The sequence below is a fragment of the Giraffa tippelskirchi genome, chromosome 9 (assembly GCF_054371585.1).
Source record: "Giraffa tippelskirchi isolate mGirTip1 chromosome 9, T2T-mGirTip1v1.2.pri, whole genome shotgun sequence".
In the NCBI taxonomy this organism is placed as follows: domain Eukaryota; kingdom Metazoa; phylum Chordata; class Mammalia; order Artiodactyla; family Giraffidae; genus Giraffa; species Giraffa tippelskirchi.
In genome coordinates this window covers 44,746,872-44,763,278 of record NC_137283.1, presented here as the reverse complement: position 1 = coordinate 44,763,278, position 16,407 = coordinate 44,746,872, and the positions used below count along the sequence as shown (strand labels likewise).

General features: G+C 39.9%; 1 protein-coding gene across 2 annotated transcripts in view; it reads left to right on the top strand.

Annotated features, from left to right (window-relative positions):
- Positions 1-16,407, top strand: part of CACNA2D3 (calcium voltage-gated channel auxiliary subunit alpha2delta 3) — an 871,068-nt gene that overhangs the window by 314,960 nt on the left and 539,701 nt on the right. Inside the window, exon 1 of one of the 2 annotated variants that reach the window (XM_081524872.1) lies at positions 14,320-14,805. The exons of the other annotated variant lie outside the window; for it this stretch is intronic. The gene's annotated coding sequence lies outside the window, so the exon portion shown is untranslated. Of the gene's footprint in view, positions 1-14,319; positions 14,806-16,407 lie in introns of those variants that run through there. 2 annotated transcript variants of the gene reach the window in all.

Below are 16,407 nucleotides of genomic sequence, written 5' to 3'. Positions count from 1 at the left end.
ACCCTGTTTGTAATCATAAACACGTGGAACGTGCTTCCTGCCTGCACGGTGCTTCTCGTCCAGTGATCACAACCAGGTTATCAAGCTTGGGCACCCAGCTGATTACTTATCACACACCACAACTCTGGGAGGTGGGTAGTGCTTTCCTGCTTTACAGGGGATGATTAACAGGTTAATAACATCCCCAAGGCCAGACAGCTAGGACCTGCAGGGTGAACTAGGAAACAGAGTTGGGACCAGCTCCTTAGATCCTTCAACCTTGCAAAGTCTGTACCCTGTCTGCTCCACACCCTTCTGCCTTCCAACTAGCATGTGATATCAGGAAGCTCCTTTTTCAGGTTTTAAAAGATCCTGCAGGAAAGTGAAGAGTTTTCACGGCTACTTCTCCACTGCTGGATCGGACAGGCAGCAGGAGGCAACCAGCTGTTTTCACTGTATCAAACCCGAAACATGTCACGCAGAAAAAATGTCAAGTCATTTTGAAAAATGTCTGAAGCATAATGTACTTGACAGGGGTGAAATAGCATTGGTCATAGTCACGTAATTACTACCTCGGTGTTTGTTTACCGTGCAGCCCTCTTTTCTTCCACTCGAATTAAATCAATCTGAGCAGCTATGCAGCCTTATAAAACCCAGGTCTCAGCCTGTACAACAGTCAGATTTTCTCTGGTTCTTCCTAAGCATGATCCTTGCCAGGCTGACTAAGCAACTTAACAGTTTCTTCCATGTTCCTATCTTCAGACTAAACTCAGACAGACTTATTGAATTAAAGTAAGTGGAGGTCACCTATATATACATACGTGTGTGTGTGTCCCCACCCCACCCCCAACCCCCCGCCAACGAAAAATGTTAAGATAGGGTGAGGTACTGAGATCTGAGATCTGATTTGAATTTAAGTTATAGTCAGACACCTCAATATTGCTATCCACTAGATGTCGCTGATGATTCACACCAGTGCAACTGTGAGCCCATTTCTGGATGTTAAAAAAAGTCCTTAAAAATGTCAAGCCGGAGCTAAAAATCTGCAACTTCCAAGTATTTCTTTTTTTATCTTTTACTTTTTAATATTTTCTTTGTGTTCATCCAAATGGATCTTCTTTCTCCTTTCAGTGATCTCTCTCTCCCTTTAGCAAAAGACAGTGAAGAGGTTAAGGAAGGCTCTTTCATTTAAACCATCTCACTCTTTGTGTATGTTGCTTTTGTTTATTTTTGCGAGACTCCTGAGACTTCATTTCCTTGATGAATTTTGTTAGTGTGTATTAACACAACTTATCTAGTTGCTGTAGATTTCTTCAAGACAGTGAAATTGATGTGCCTTTTATAGATCTATGCTTGGTTTACTTTGAAAATGGAAAATAATATTTCTTTACCACTGGCGGTTTGCCCCTGACAATAGGGGGGATTGGATGCTTGTTGTAGTCCAAGGAAGCTGGGTCTTTGATCAGTCATTTTGACTTAAAGATTCAAGCTGGATGGATGCTCCTAGAGAAAGATAGGGTAGTTGGATGTGGAGGTAATGAAGCCAGTTCCTCTGGTATACAGAGTAAGTTCTAAGCTGGACAATAACAACAAAAGCAGAAAGACTGGCAGCTGCTGTAGATTTCCACTCCTAATGAGTTACATTTTTTCCCCCAGAGCATGGCTAATAGGGGATGAGATCGTCACATTTAAAAAAGCAGTGTTAAAAGGGAGTTAGTATAGCTTTAATCAAACAACAACAACAAAATCATCACACCAATTTTCAGAAAAGCTTGAGACTCATGGAAAGTTATTTTGTAAGTATTATAATGGCAAAGATTCTTTCTTTCTTTTTTTCATTAAAGAGGAAAGAAAATCTCCTATTTTTTTAAATGACAAACCACCTGGTGTGGATGTGTGTATTGGGGGAGTTGTCAGAGGCCAGTACCAGAGTGGGAATTTGTCCTAGATCCTGTCTTCAACACAGAGGAGCTCTGGTGGTGTAGTATCTTCTGCAAGAGTGGTCTTACACTTCTCAACTGTAGTTGGGATTTCAGCATAAGTTGAAAGGGACTAGTAGATTTCCTGTGGGTTACACTGTGGTGGTGCTTTATTGTCAACTGCACAGTGAATGGCCCTTTGCCAAGCTTTCCTGCTCATTTACCATGCCTACCTTCATACCCAGCAAACTGAAGCTCCTTAAAATATGAAGTGGTTGGGTTTTTTTGCCATGGACTTTTCTTGGACTGAAGCACTTGCTTGAGTTAATTTTTTAAAATAATCTTCTGTGGATTTCATTATATTGCAGAAAATGTAACATCCATGAAGTAAGAATAATGTAATCATAAGAAAGTTAGATTTCCCAGCCTTTGGAAGAAAAAGGCCCAAGTTCTCTGATTATAATCTGACATTCTGTTTAGAATTTCAAGGAATGAAAACCCTATAAATGTCTACTTTACTGTACTGTGGATGGAGACTGGAGAGAAAAAAGCCGCAATGCAGTATCAAACATAAAATACTTCCCGAGTTTCCTCACAGTATGAATTAATCATATTTGATACTAATTGTGTCCTTGCTACACAACAACTTCCTGTGTAAATTGTGGGAAAATGTGAAAACATTTCCAAGCCCCAAGCAAGTTTTACAATGAGCTTATATATGTGATTTGTTATTTGCTAGATAGCTTCTGCAGATTTACCAAGATGCAGTATTGCTATTTTTCACTTTTGGAAAAATTACAAATATTTCCCTTCCCCTTCAGTCAAAGTGTTAAAAGTATTGGGGGTTGGATCAGTAATATAACTTTGATCGAGTTGTTGGGCTCATTTAGAATTATTTGTGTGTATATTATTAAGATCCCCAGTGAATTGTTTGACTTTTGTAATTTATAATTCTTTGTCCCAGAGCCAACATTTAGAATTTAAACTACCAAGTAACCATTTTTTATATCTTTGATTAAAGCTCCTTTTCCAACTCAACATTCTCAGAAGTACGCCTAGTCCTGAATACAGTTTGATTTCCTGATGGGTCTTGGGGTATGTTCAGGGTCTACTGATAAATTGTGGATCTCTCACATTTGTTCAGAGTCTACCCTGCAGTAAAGGCTGAAACCAACTTGCCTCTTGAATTTCCTCCAGACCAGACTGTAATGACTTCAACAATCAGCACTTTCAGACTAGAGTGAATAATCTTAAATCTATGAAGATACTGTCAGTGGAGGGTTTCTTTACATTTATTTGATTATTGTGGAAATTTGCTTGAGAATTAATTCTTTCATCCAGTAACGAACATGCGTTTGAGCAAATTCTGGATAGTGAAGGACAGGGAAGCCTGGTGTGCTGTAGTTCATGGGGTCTCAAAGAGTCAGACATGATAGCGACTGAACAACAACAGATAGATGGGGAAACAATGGAAACAGTGACAGACTTTTATTTTTTTCGGCTCCAAAATCACTGCAGATGGTGACTGCAGCCATGAAATTAAAAGACACTTGCTCCTTGGAAGAAAAGCTATGACCAACCTAGGCAGCATATTAAAAAGCAGAGACATTACTTTACCAACAAAGGTCCATCTAGTCAAAACTATGGTTTTTCCAGTAGTCATGTATGGATGTGAGAGTTGGACTATCAAGAAAGCTGAGTGCCAAAGAATTGATGCTTTTGAACTGTGGTGTTGGAGAAGACTCTTGAGAGTCCCTTGGACTGCAAGGAGATCCAACCAGTCAATCCTCAAGGAAATCAGTCCTGAATATTCATTGGAAGGACTGATGCTGAAGCTGAAACTTCAATACTTTGGCCACCTGATGCGAAGAACTGACTCATTGGAAAAGATCCTAATGCTGGGAAAGATTGAAGGCAGGAGGAGAAGGGGACGACAGAGGATGAGATGGTTGGATAGCATCACTGGCTCAATGGACATGAGTTTGAACAAGCTCTGGCAGATGGTGAAGGACAGGAAAGCCTGGGGTGCTGCAGTCCATGGGTTCGCAGAGTCGGACACGAATGAACAACTGAACAACAACAATAATTGTACAATAGGTAGTACAATATTATATGTAATTATATGTGTAGTACTACACATAGTACAATATAATATATATTATATATGTTAATATACATATAAATATATTAATATATAATATAAATATATATTGCATGTATATACTATATATTTAAATTTGTGTCCTTCAACTAAACAAACTTGTAGCTTCATGAACATATGTACATATAGAGTGTATTGGTAAAGTTGGTTGTTCAGCTCTAATGTCTACCTGTAGGGAATTGAGATAAATTATAGTCTTCAAAACTATGAAGAAGGTCTATATTCACGACTGTGAAAAGATGGCCATGCTACATTCTCAGGCAAAACAAAATAAAAGAGAAACTGCAGAATGCTCTCGTACTGTTGTGGTCTCATTTTTACAAATGTGGGTGTTCATAGATATAATGTAAAAGACTATTTATCACTAGAATAGTAGAAGTATAGCTGTTTAAAAATTTTGATCCTTCTGTGCCCTCTAATGCTTATGATGAAATTTTATTACTTTTATTATCAGAAAATAAATAAGGAAACCCTTTTCTTATTGGAGACAAACAAAGGTGTTTGTTTTGGATCTCTCAATTTATTTTGTGTTTTCAAATGCTGATATGAAAATGTGACTAGAGCAAAAAATGCAGATGCATTTCTGTAGCAAAGTGGATTCTAGAATATAATACCATTCTTCAAAATACTAAACTTCATTTTAAAGAAGAAAGTGAAAACATGCTCTTTATCTCTGAGTTTGCCCCTGAAAACAAAACCATTGAAATCCCTTTTTCATGTCTTTCCTCTCACGAGGCTTGGTTGGGATTCTGCAAATGATTTATTGGAAAATTACAAATATATTAGGATTGTGAGGCTTTCAGCATATGCATATTGCTGTTGCTGTTTATTATGGGATTTTTTTTTCTAAATGACTCCAGGCATTAATTTGAAGGAAACTTGTCTGGATTTAATTTATTTTAATTAAAATATAAAACAAAGCTATAGTAGAAGTTGACAATGTGGAAGTTCCCCATTCATGCTATCTGCATTGTATCTTCTGAGTTCCAGTTGCAAATAATGACCAGGAGTTACTGGGTATTGCTTGACACTGTATTTTTTTTTTTTTTAAACATGCCTTTTGCTTGGGCAGAATTGATTAAGTAGTGGAATTCTTTTTTAAAATAATAAAGATGTTTTAATTTAGGTAGGCTGAACATTTTAATCAGAATATTATAGAGCTGATGTTTTGATTCAAAGCAAAAAATGAACACAAATCCTCTTGTGAAATGGATAATAAAATGACTTTGTGTTGAGCATTGGAGGTTGGAAAGGGAAGGAGTGAATATAGCTCTGTGGGACAGTTATCACAGTTGTGAGTAGCCAGGTATTCATTTACTTGTTCAATGTCTATCTCTCTTTCAAATAGTAAACTGTGTGAGAATGGAGACAGTGTCTGTTATCTTCTTGGTTTTTGTAACTCCAGCAACTAGCCATTGCATGTAACTTAGTATGTGTTCAACAGATAAATATCAAATGAATGAATGTGTTCTGGACATGGTAGAGTTGTCTTCAGATACTTCCTTTTGGAATTAGTTTTCCTTTGCCCAAATATTCTTCAGGCTTCTATAAAAGTAATATTTGAATTGTACAAAGTAATACTGGAATCATTCTTTCTTAAAAAAACGTTGGAACAATACTGATCCATCCAGTTCTAGGAAAGATGGAGTAGTCTCATTATATCCAGATCCTCCCACTTACAACTAAAACCCTGTAGACATCACATAAAGAATGAGCTTAGGAAGACTTTGAAAGGTAGAAGGAAGAAGACGGATGGCCTGAGGACCTTCAGACTTGAGGAACCACATGGCTGTGAGTCCCCTGGGTTTCTTTATTACTTCTCATACATCGTGAACAGAGCATGCCAGAAGCCTCCCACCTGGACTGCCAACAAGCACAGACTACAAGAAAATCTTCTTCCCTAGACAGAGGACTGGAAAAAGAATGGTCTAAGAGCAAAAAACCTTTTAGGCAATATTCACCCTACACCAGACAAATACCTATAAAAAAAATAGTCCCTCAACCCCACCCTGCCCCGCCCCCCTCCCCCCAACATGGTTTTAACAGGGGGAAGCAGAGAACTAATCTTCCACCCCATGCTCCCAGCCAGTATAATCAAGCAGCAGAACTTCAATTCCCCCACCTGGTGGTGTGGACGGAACTAAGCAAGAAGCTGGTCTCTCATTCACTGTGTGACTGAAGCAGGCAGTGGGAGCTGCACCCATTGTGTGGTATTTGTGTGAATGAATGGGAAGCTGAGCTTCCAGGCCCTGCTTGGGGGACACAGGCAGTGCTCCTATTCCAGAGTGAGCTGAGCCTCCACCACTGCCCTGTGTCAACAAGACTAAATGAAGGAGCTTCCATGGAAGTCAAGTGGTTAAGATTCTGCACTTCTACTACAGGGGGTACGGGTTGGATCCCTGGTCAGGGAACCCCTGATGCCTAAAGGTGTGGAGGGGAGGGGAAAGAAACAAACGACTAAATGAGGCAGTGCAAGTCGGGGCTGCTTTCTCCCTCCCCAGTGGGAAGCTGACCCTGTACTTTCCCACCCACACAGCAGCAATGATACTGAATGAGATGGTATAAAGCAGAGCTAGTTAGCCCTCTGGCTTTTGGCCCACCGCGGTACGCCACTAGTGCTGATGGGGTCCTCTATGGCATCAGGGAGACTGATGAAGTTTATGTAAGGTGGTTGGCACTCCAGTCTCCCCAATCCATGTGCGTATACTCAGAGGGCAGCTGAGCCTCCACCTTCACTGACATCAACAAAGTGGAATGAAGGTGTGGAAGTTGGATCAGTTAGCACTCTCCTCTCCTCTCCCTTGGGGTTAGTAGGACCCAGTGGGGAGCTGGGGTTCCTTGTCCAGTCTGCAGTAATAAAACAGTATATCACATCTCTCATTGCCCACTCCTCTGGTGGCAGTGGAGCTCAACAGGAAGCTAAACTTACACATCTACACAGAGCTTAAAAGATGACGTGAATTGGATTGGAGCCCCACTTTCACTGGGAATGTATCAGCAGGGCTGAGAGCAGAGTTGAACTGCCTCCCACCTGAATGCAATAAGATGATGTGACTCTGTGTGCCACTTTTGCTGTGATAGTGTTGACAGGGCCTAGTGGAAAGCTACATACACACTCACCCCAGCTCTCCTGTTCAACTCAACAGAGAGAGAGAGACACTGCTAAAGGAGAGGAAATTAATAGGATTTGGAGTCTTATAATATCCAAAAATTCCAGTGATAAAATAGAAAATAACCAATCACCGTTGTTGTTCAGTCGCTAAATCATGTCTGACTCTTTACAACTCTATGGACTGCATGCAGCATGCCAGGCTCTCCTCTCTTTCACTATCTCCTGGAGTTTGCTCAAATTCATGTCCATTGAGTCAGTGATGCTATGTAACCATCTCATCCTCTTCTGCCCCCTTCTTTTGCCTTCAATCTTTATCAGCATCAAGGTCTTTTCCAGTGAGTCAGCTCCTCCCATAGGGTGGCCAAAGTATTGAAACTCCAGCTTCAGCATCAGTCCTTCCAATGAATATTCAGGGGTGATTTCCTTTAGGATTGGCTGGTTTGATCTCCTTGCAGTCCAGGGGACTCTCAAGAATCTTCTCTAGCACCACAATTTGAAAGCACCAGTTCTTCGGCACTCAGCTTTATTTATGGTCCAACTCTCACCTCTCTACATGACTACTGGAAAAACCATAGCTTTGAATTTACAGACTTTTGTCAGCAAGGTGACGTCTCTGCTTTTTAATATGCTGTCTAGGTTTGTCATAGCTTTTCTTTCAAGGAGGAATCATCTTTTAATTTCATAGCTGTAGTCACCGTCCTCAGTGATTTTGGAGTGCAAGAAAATAAAATCTGTCAGTTTCCATTTTTCCCCTTCTGTTTGCCATGAAATGATGGGACTGGATGCCATGATCTTAGTTTTTTGAATGTTGATTTTCAAGCCAGCTTTTTATCAAAAAGCTCTTTAATTCCTCTTCATTTTCTGCCATCAGAGTGGTGCCATCTGCCTATCAGAGGTTGTTGATATTTCTTCTGGCAATCTTGATTCCAGCTTGTGATTCATCCAGCCCGGTGTTTCACATGATATACTCTTACATATAAGTAAAATAATCAGGGTGACAATATACAGCTTTATTGTACTTTCTTCCCAGTTTTGAACAAGTCTGTTGTTCTATGTCCAGTTCTAACTGTTGCTTCTTGACCCATATATAGGTTTCTCAGGAGAGAGGTAAGGTGGTGTGGTACTCCCATCTCAAGAATTTTCCATAATTTGTTGTGATCCACACAGTCAAAGGCTTTAGCGTAGTCAGTGAAGCAGAAGTAGATGTTTTTCTGGAATTACCTTGCTTTTCTCTGTGATCCAACAAATGTTGGCAATTTGATCTCTGGTTTCTGTGCCTTTTCTGAACCACCTTGTACATGTGGAAATTCCTGGTTCATGTACTCCTGAAGCCTCGCTTAGAGAGAATTTTGAGCATTACTTTGCTAGTGTGTGAGATGAGTGCAATTGTTCGGCAGTTTGAACATTCTTTGGCATTGCCTTTCTTTGGGATTGGAATGAAAACTGACCTTTTCCAGTCCTGTGGCCACTGCTAAGTTTTCCAAATTTGCTGACATGTTGAGTGCAGCACTTTAACAGCATCATCTTTTAAGATTTTAAATAGCTCAACTGGAATTCCATCACCTCCACTAGTTTTGTTCTTAGTAATGCTTTCTAAGACCCACTTGATTTCACACTGGAGGATATCTGGCTTTATGTGACTAACTACACCATCATGATTATATGGGTCATGAAAACTTTTTTAGTATATTTCTTCTGGGTATCTTGCCACTGCTTCTTAATCTCTAGCTTCTTTTAGGTCCTCACAGTTTCTGTCCTTTGTTGTGCCCATCTTTGCATGAAATGTCAGCATTGGCCACAGGACTGGAAAAGGTCGGTTTTCATTCCAATCCCAATGAAAGGCAATGCCAAAGAATGCTCAAACTACCGCACAATTGCACTCATCTCACATGCTAGTAAAGTAATGCTTAAAATTCTCCAAGCCAGGCTTCAGCAATACGTGAACCGTGAACTTCCAGATGTTCAAGCTGGTTTTAGAAAAGGCAGAGGAACCAGAGATCAAGTTACCAACATCTGCTGGATCATCAAAAAAGCAAGAGAGTTCCAGAAAAACATCTATCTCTGCTTTATTGACTATGCCAAAGCCTTTGACTGTGTGGATCACAATAAACTGTGGAAAATTCTGAAAGAGATGGGCATAATTTGACCACCTGACCTGCCTCTTGAGAAACCTGTGTGCAGGTCAAGAAGCAACAGTTAGAACTGGACATGGCACAACAGACTGGTTCCAAATAGGAAAAGGAGTACATCAAGGCTGTATATTGTCACTCTGCTTATTTAACTTACATGTAGAGTACATCGTGAGAAATGCTGGGCTGGAGGAAGCACAAGCTGGAATCAAGATTGCTGGGAGAAATATCAATAACCACAGATATGCAGATGACACCACCCTTATGGCAGAAAGTGAAGAAGAACTAAAGAGCCTCTTGATGAAAGTGAAAGAGGAGAGTGAAAAAGTTGGCTTAAAGCTCAACGTTCAGAAGACTAAGATCATGGCAACCAGTCCTATCACTTCATGGCAAATAGATGGGCAAACAGTGGAAAAAGTGGCTGACTTTATTTTTCTGGGCTCCAAAATCACTGCCGATGGTGATTGCAGCAATGAAATTAAAAGACGCTTACTCCTTGGAAGGAAAGTTATGACCAACCTAGATAGCATATTAAAAAGCAGAGACATTATCTTTGCCAACAAAAGTCCGTCTAGTCAAGGCTATGTTTTTTCCAGTGGTCATGTATGGATGTGAGAGTTGGACTATAAGGAAAGCTGAATGCTGTAGAATTGATGCTTTTAAACTGTGGTGTTGGAGAAGACTCTTGAGAGTCCCTTGGACTGCAAGGAAATCCAACCAGTCTATCCTAAAGGAGATCAATCCTGGGTGTTCATTGGAAGGACTGATGTTGAAGCTGAAACTCCAATACTTTGGCCACCTCATGCGAAGAGTTGACTCATTTGAAAAGACCCTGATGCTGGGAAAGATTGAGGGCAGGAGGAGAAGGGGACGACAGAAGATGAGATGGTTAGATGGCATCATCGACTCGATGGACATGGGTTTGGGTGGACTCCGGGAGTTGGTGGTGGACAGGGAGGCCTGGCGTGCTTCTGTTCATGGGGTCGCAAAGAATCGGACATGACTGAGCGACTGAACTGAACTGAACTCTTCCCTTGGTATCTCTAATTCTCTCTTTTTAAAATTAATTAGTTAATTTTTAAATGAAACAGAGATGAATATTTTTAATGATAAAAGTACTATTCACAGAGAAGATAGACATTATAAATCATTAGAGACCTAACAACAAAAAAAAATACATAAAGCAAAGATCAGAAGAAATATAAGGGAAAAGAAAAATATATATAATATATATAATATGAGACATATTAATCTCTAATTTTCTTGAAGAGATCTCTAGTCTTTTCTATTCTATTGTTTTCCTCTATTACTTTGCATTGTTTAAGAAGGCTGTCTTTTCTCTCTTTTTTATTCTCTGGAACTCTGCATTCAGTGTGGAATATCTTTCCCTTTCTCCTTTGCCTCTTACTTTTCTTCTTTCCTCTGCTATTTGTAAAGCCTCCTCAGACAACCTCTTTACCTTCTTGCATTTCTTTTTCTCAGGTATTGTTTTGGTCACTGTACAATGTTATGGTTTTGGTCACTGTACAATGTTATGAACCTCTGTCCATAGTTCTTCAGGCACTCTGTCTTCAAGATCTAATCCCTTGAATCTATTTGTCACATGCACTGTATAATCATAAGGGTTTTGATTTAGATTATACCTGAATGGCCTAGTGATTTTCCCTACTTTCTTCAATTAAGCTTGAGTTTTGCAATAAGGTGTTGATGATCTGAGCCACAGTCAGCTTCAGTTCTTGTTTTTGTTAACTGTAAAGAGCGCCTCCATCTTTGGCTGCAAATAATATAATCAGTCTGATTTCGGTATCGACTATCTGGTGATGTCCTTGTGTAGAGTCATCTCTTGTGTTGTTGGAAGAGAGTGTTTACTATGATCAGTGTATTCTCTTGACAAAACTCAGTTAGTCTTTGCCCTGCTTCATTTTGTACTCCAACGCCAAACTTGCCTGTTACTCTAGGTGTCTCTTGAGTTCCTTCTTTTGCATCCCATTCCTCTATGATGAAAATAACATTTTTTTGTTTGTTTGTTTTGGTATTAATTCTAAAATGTCTTACCGGTCATCATACCAAGAATCAAGAAAAATCCCAAGTTGAATGAGAGAACAGCCAACATGAATCAAGAATGATCAGATGTTAGATTTTATCTAAAATTTCTAATGGCTTTTAAAGAAGCCATCATAAAAATACTTCAACAAACAATTACTTATTTTCTTTAGGCAAAAGAAAATTGGATAATAACTAAGAAAAACAAAGTTATAAAAAAATGGAAATTATGGAATTGAAAGATACAATCACCAAAATAAAAGAAGAACTCACCTCACTGGATGGGCTCAGTAGTAGAGTGGAGATAAACAGAGGATAGAATCTGTGGGATAATAAAAAAAGAACTAACATTCATATCATCAAAGATCAAAAAGGAGAGGAGAAAGTGAGAAAACTTCCTAAATTTGATGAAAGACAAACCTGCAGATCCAAGAAGCTGAAGCTGAGTAAACTCCAAATAGGATAAGCCCAAAGAAATTTACATTAAGATATATCAGAATGAAACTTCTGAAAACTAAAGGAAAAAATGAACTTGTTTCTTATATGAAAATATCTGCTTGAAATATGACAGATTTCTTATCTTAATCCATGGAGGCCAGAGGAAGTAGTATAATATTTTTTCAGCACTCAAACTGTGGCAAGAATATCCCTTAGGAAAAAAAGGGAAATAAAGACATTCTCAGGTCAGTAATGATAAGAGAATCTTTTATTCCCTTTAAAGAATGGCTAAAGGAAGTTCTCTAAATAGTAGGGAAATGATAGCAGAAGACTTATTAGGTTCAGAAAGGAAAGAAGAACATTGGAATGGATGACAATAGAGGTGACTATAATAGACTAGCCTTCTTATAAGTTTCTTAAATCATGTGTTATAATTGAAGCAAAAATTATAAAACCTAATGTTGTGCTCAGTGTATATAGCAAAAAACAAGACAATTATAGTTACAAATTGGGGAGTATAAAGGGACCTAAATGCATGTAAACTTTCTACATGTCACTAGAAACATCTCTATCAGCAGACAGTGATAAATTATGCATCTATATTGTAATACCTAGGACAACCAGTTCTTTAAATTGGTGGTTCTTCTTACTGGCATTTTTTAAAACATGATTACACATCCATACACATACTTTACAAAATTCAGAGTGTTATTAGGATTTTACCTGTTGTTTTTGCTTGGTCACTCGGTCATGTCTGACTCTTTGTGACCCTATGGACTGTGGCATGCCAGGCTTCCCTGTTCTTCACTATCTCTCAGAGTGTGCTGAAACTCATGTCCATTGAGTTGATGATACCATCCAACCATGTCATCCTCTGTTGCCCCCTTCTCTGTAATTTGCTTTTTTATATTCATTTTTAAAAATATAACTGCTTGCATTCACTGTGTTAGATATGAATGCACCACTTTAGTTTTCTGTTCCTTTATTGAGAGGCTTTTTCCCTGGCTTTAGCCACTATAAACAGTGCATAATGGTCATGCTTGTTGGAGGTTCCTTGAGTACATTTGTGTTTGTTTTTGAATTTTTCTAATTGAATTGAAACCCCTTGAGTATTTCCCTCTGTATTGTTTCCTTGGCTCATTGTCTCCCACATACTGAATCAGATTCTTGGAGATCCCACTTTGCAGGAGATCGCTTTCCTGGAAATGCAAGCTCTAGAGAATCAGAAGATGTGCTCTTGCATCATGACATGCCTTCAGCCAGGGAGTTCAGACATTACTGATCACTGCTCCCAGCCCACATGGATGTTTAAGAAATCTTTTCATTATATTCAAGGATCCCTGTTTGCTTACAGATCCATTTCCTTGAGGATTCCTGGTGCCAATACAAAACTTGCTCAATTCTTTTCTTCCTTGATTTTTACAGAGTGGATGGACATGAATCCTTCCATCTCTTTAGTCATTTAATTTGATTAAACACAGGTAGTCTGGAAGCCCAGTGAATAACAGAGGTGCTAACACTGCATTCAGGTGACAAGGGAGACAGATGATCTCTGCCTGAGGGTGTTTGCATGTTGGTACACTGTCACTCACTGGCCAGAAGCAGATAGACATTGTTTATGCTTGAAGGCATATTGGTGGGGTATGGGAAAGAGATAATAGATGTACACACACTGTAAATATGAGTTTTGTCGGGGTTGTATTAAGGAAAATATTAGAGACAAATGTAATTATGGTAAATTAGTGATGATCAAATGGCTAACTAAAATTTCTCTGAGGACAAGAAAGGCTTTGTTAACTCCATGGGAAGGGTAGTAGGAAGAGGGGCAGATTCACTCCTTTACTGCTTCTAATGCTCTTTGAGTACGGAAAATCTGTTGGTGTCTAAGTAAATCTTTTTACCTCCTTTACTTTCTTGTGGGTTACTTCCAAAATACGGTGGAAAAATAATTTGGAAGCTGATATGTAGGGGATTTTAGTTACTAATTTGTGTTTTATGATACTCCTTCGGATAAGTGATTTGTCTTTATCAGCCTCCAAATAAGGAACATGAAGACTTAAAATTTTCAGTTATGAAAATCGTCCTAAGTAAATTTTGCTTTAGGAAATCAGGACGACCTCTTGTTGCTGATTTTCAGTGAAACTCCCTGGGAGATGGGAAAAGTCTTTGAAAAATCAATGCATAATTAATGCATATTTATTTGAAAAGAAAGATTGAATTGAATTATTACTAAAAGCATTTAAGGTGACCTGTCTTTTCTAACAAGGGCATTTAGATGGCTAAATTATGATATAGGGAGTATTGTGTTTGTCAGCTATTATCATTCTAGATTTGCATAAAAGAAATCATAATAGTGAGAGACATTAAATGCATTAATTATCCATTAAAGGGGTAATTTAACAATCATTAAGAGAGGCACTAGTAGATTGGTGATCATCTTTAAGAATGATGTACTTGATTTAAGCTTTATATAATATCAAAAAGATTAATCTGCCATTTTTACTTCGGTAAGATATACATTTTGTTTTGTTTTCCGGTGTTCTCGCGAGATAATCTTGCGATGAGCATAAGGTCCTTCTCCGCCATTTTGTCTCCAGTCCCTCCTCTGGCTGCTGTCCTGTAGGGGGCTCCTTGGAGTCGCCTGAAGGTGGCCGCCCTGTCTCGGACTCCTCCGGGTCACGAAGTCGCCTGAGGGTTGGCCATCCTGTTTGTGGCTTTTTGAGGTTGCGGAGTCACCTGAGGGGCGCCCCTCGTGCCTGAACTCCTCAGGGTCTCGAAGTTGCCTGAGGGCCGGCGTCTCAGAGTCACTTGAGGGGCGACCTTCCTGTCCCGGGCTCCTAGGGGTCGCGGAGTCGCCAGAGGGACAGATCTTGAGTCTGAGGCACCCGATGGTGGTGGGGGCGGCAGGGGGCAGGCTCTGGGCCTGTCAGTGCCATCTCTGATCCGGATATCGGGACTCTGTTGAGGGTCCAGTTACATCTCCAGTCCGAGTTTACTTCTTATTGACTGAACCGTTTGTGCAAGGTGAGACCTGCTCCTACTAAAAACTGCTTCCTTCCATGCCCATTATTTTAAGTTTTTCACTGAAGAGGTTTGAAACTGGTAAAATACAGGTTTGTAAATGGTTTATTATGAAAGGATATATAACTCTGGAGTAGGCGGATGGGAGAGATGTGTAGGGCAAGATGTGGGGAAAAGGCTGGAAGCTGCCATGCTCTCCTGTTTCAGTTTTCTGGTAGCTTCTGTTAAGAATTGAATATTGGAATGAATGAGCAAGCATACATCTTGTGCCTGTTATATAACTTTGCACTAGAAACTTGGGGATACCAGTACCCAATCTTTGACCAGGTATGAGGTGGTCATATTGACTGGCTGTGCCCCTATTTCCACCTGGCATGGTAGAGAAACCTTGCCATTGTCTCAAGATGAATAGTTATGAAGCAGCTTCATCACTCTCCCTGGTGCCTCCCATCATATTGATCTTATGGTCTGGACATCGCAGCCTGAAGCCTGGCTCACCTTTGTTCAACCCATCTCATGTCTTATTTTTAAATATCTCTGTCTCCATTGGGACTACTATGCTTGAAGTGAAAGAAACCCACTCAAGCTAGCCTGAATGAAGGAGGTTTTGTTTGTTTGTTTGATTTTTATGCAAATCGGGATAGAGAATTAGCTTTTGGAACCCCAGGGCATCAGGTTAGCCAGGACTCCAAGAATACCTGGGGCAGGGAAGAGGAGAGTTCTTAGCAAACAAAGCAGTCTCTCTCCCACCCACTGGCATCTACTGCTTACTTTTCACCCTCTTTGCAGACATAGTTTTTCTGCTTTGCAGGGATATGGGCCCCACACCTGAATTGATGTGCCTTTTTGAGGCCAGTGCTGACATTTAATGGACTAGATCAGAGTCCAGATCCCAAATTCCTAGAAGGGAGAAACTGTGTTTTCATCATGTACCCACCTCTGGTTCAATAAGCCATGATCACGGGACAAGTTTGTGTCATAAAACATGTATCAAGCAAGATAGTTAGAGAAGACTGGTGGCTGGCAAATTCCCTAAGTCAGTGTGCCTTTACCTCTGGGATATATGCTCTCCTCTCCAAGGGAGACCAAATACTCCTCTGAAATCAGGAAAAATGGAACCAGCTCTCTCACTGTTTTCCTCCCCTCCCATCTGCCCCTTTCCCTCTTTCCTGCCACACAACTGTCTGATGTGTTTCTCCAGTGTAATATTTGCATCACATCACTGTTACACTTAATAATGATGAGGGTCTTTCTGATACCCTGATACTGGCAAATCCAGACCTCCTGGTATTGTGCCATTGCCAGTTCTTTAGCTGAAGAGTATTAAGAATCATGCCCTTTGGTTAAAATAGCTTAATTCAGTTGCTCCCTGAATCAGCATTTATGCACCCATGAACCCATCCTTCATTAATCTAATCAACCATTTAAATGTCCATCTGGTATATATGAACAGGGTAAGGGCATACTCTGTGTGCAAAACTGGGCCAGGTCCTCTGAGAAACAGAGTTCCCATCTTACTTGTGGTCAGGCACTTGACGAATTGCTGAGATGAAGGTCAGACAGACAAGGAAAGAATTTGGGCTTTTGGTGGATGTAAAACCATCC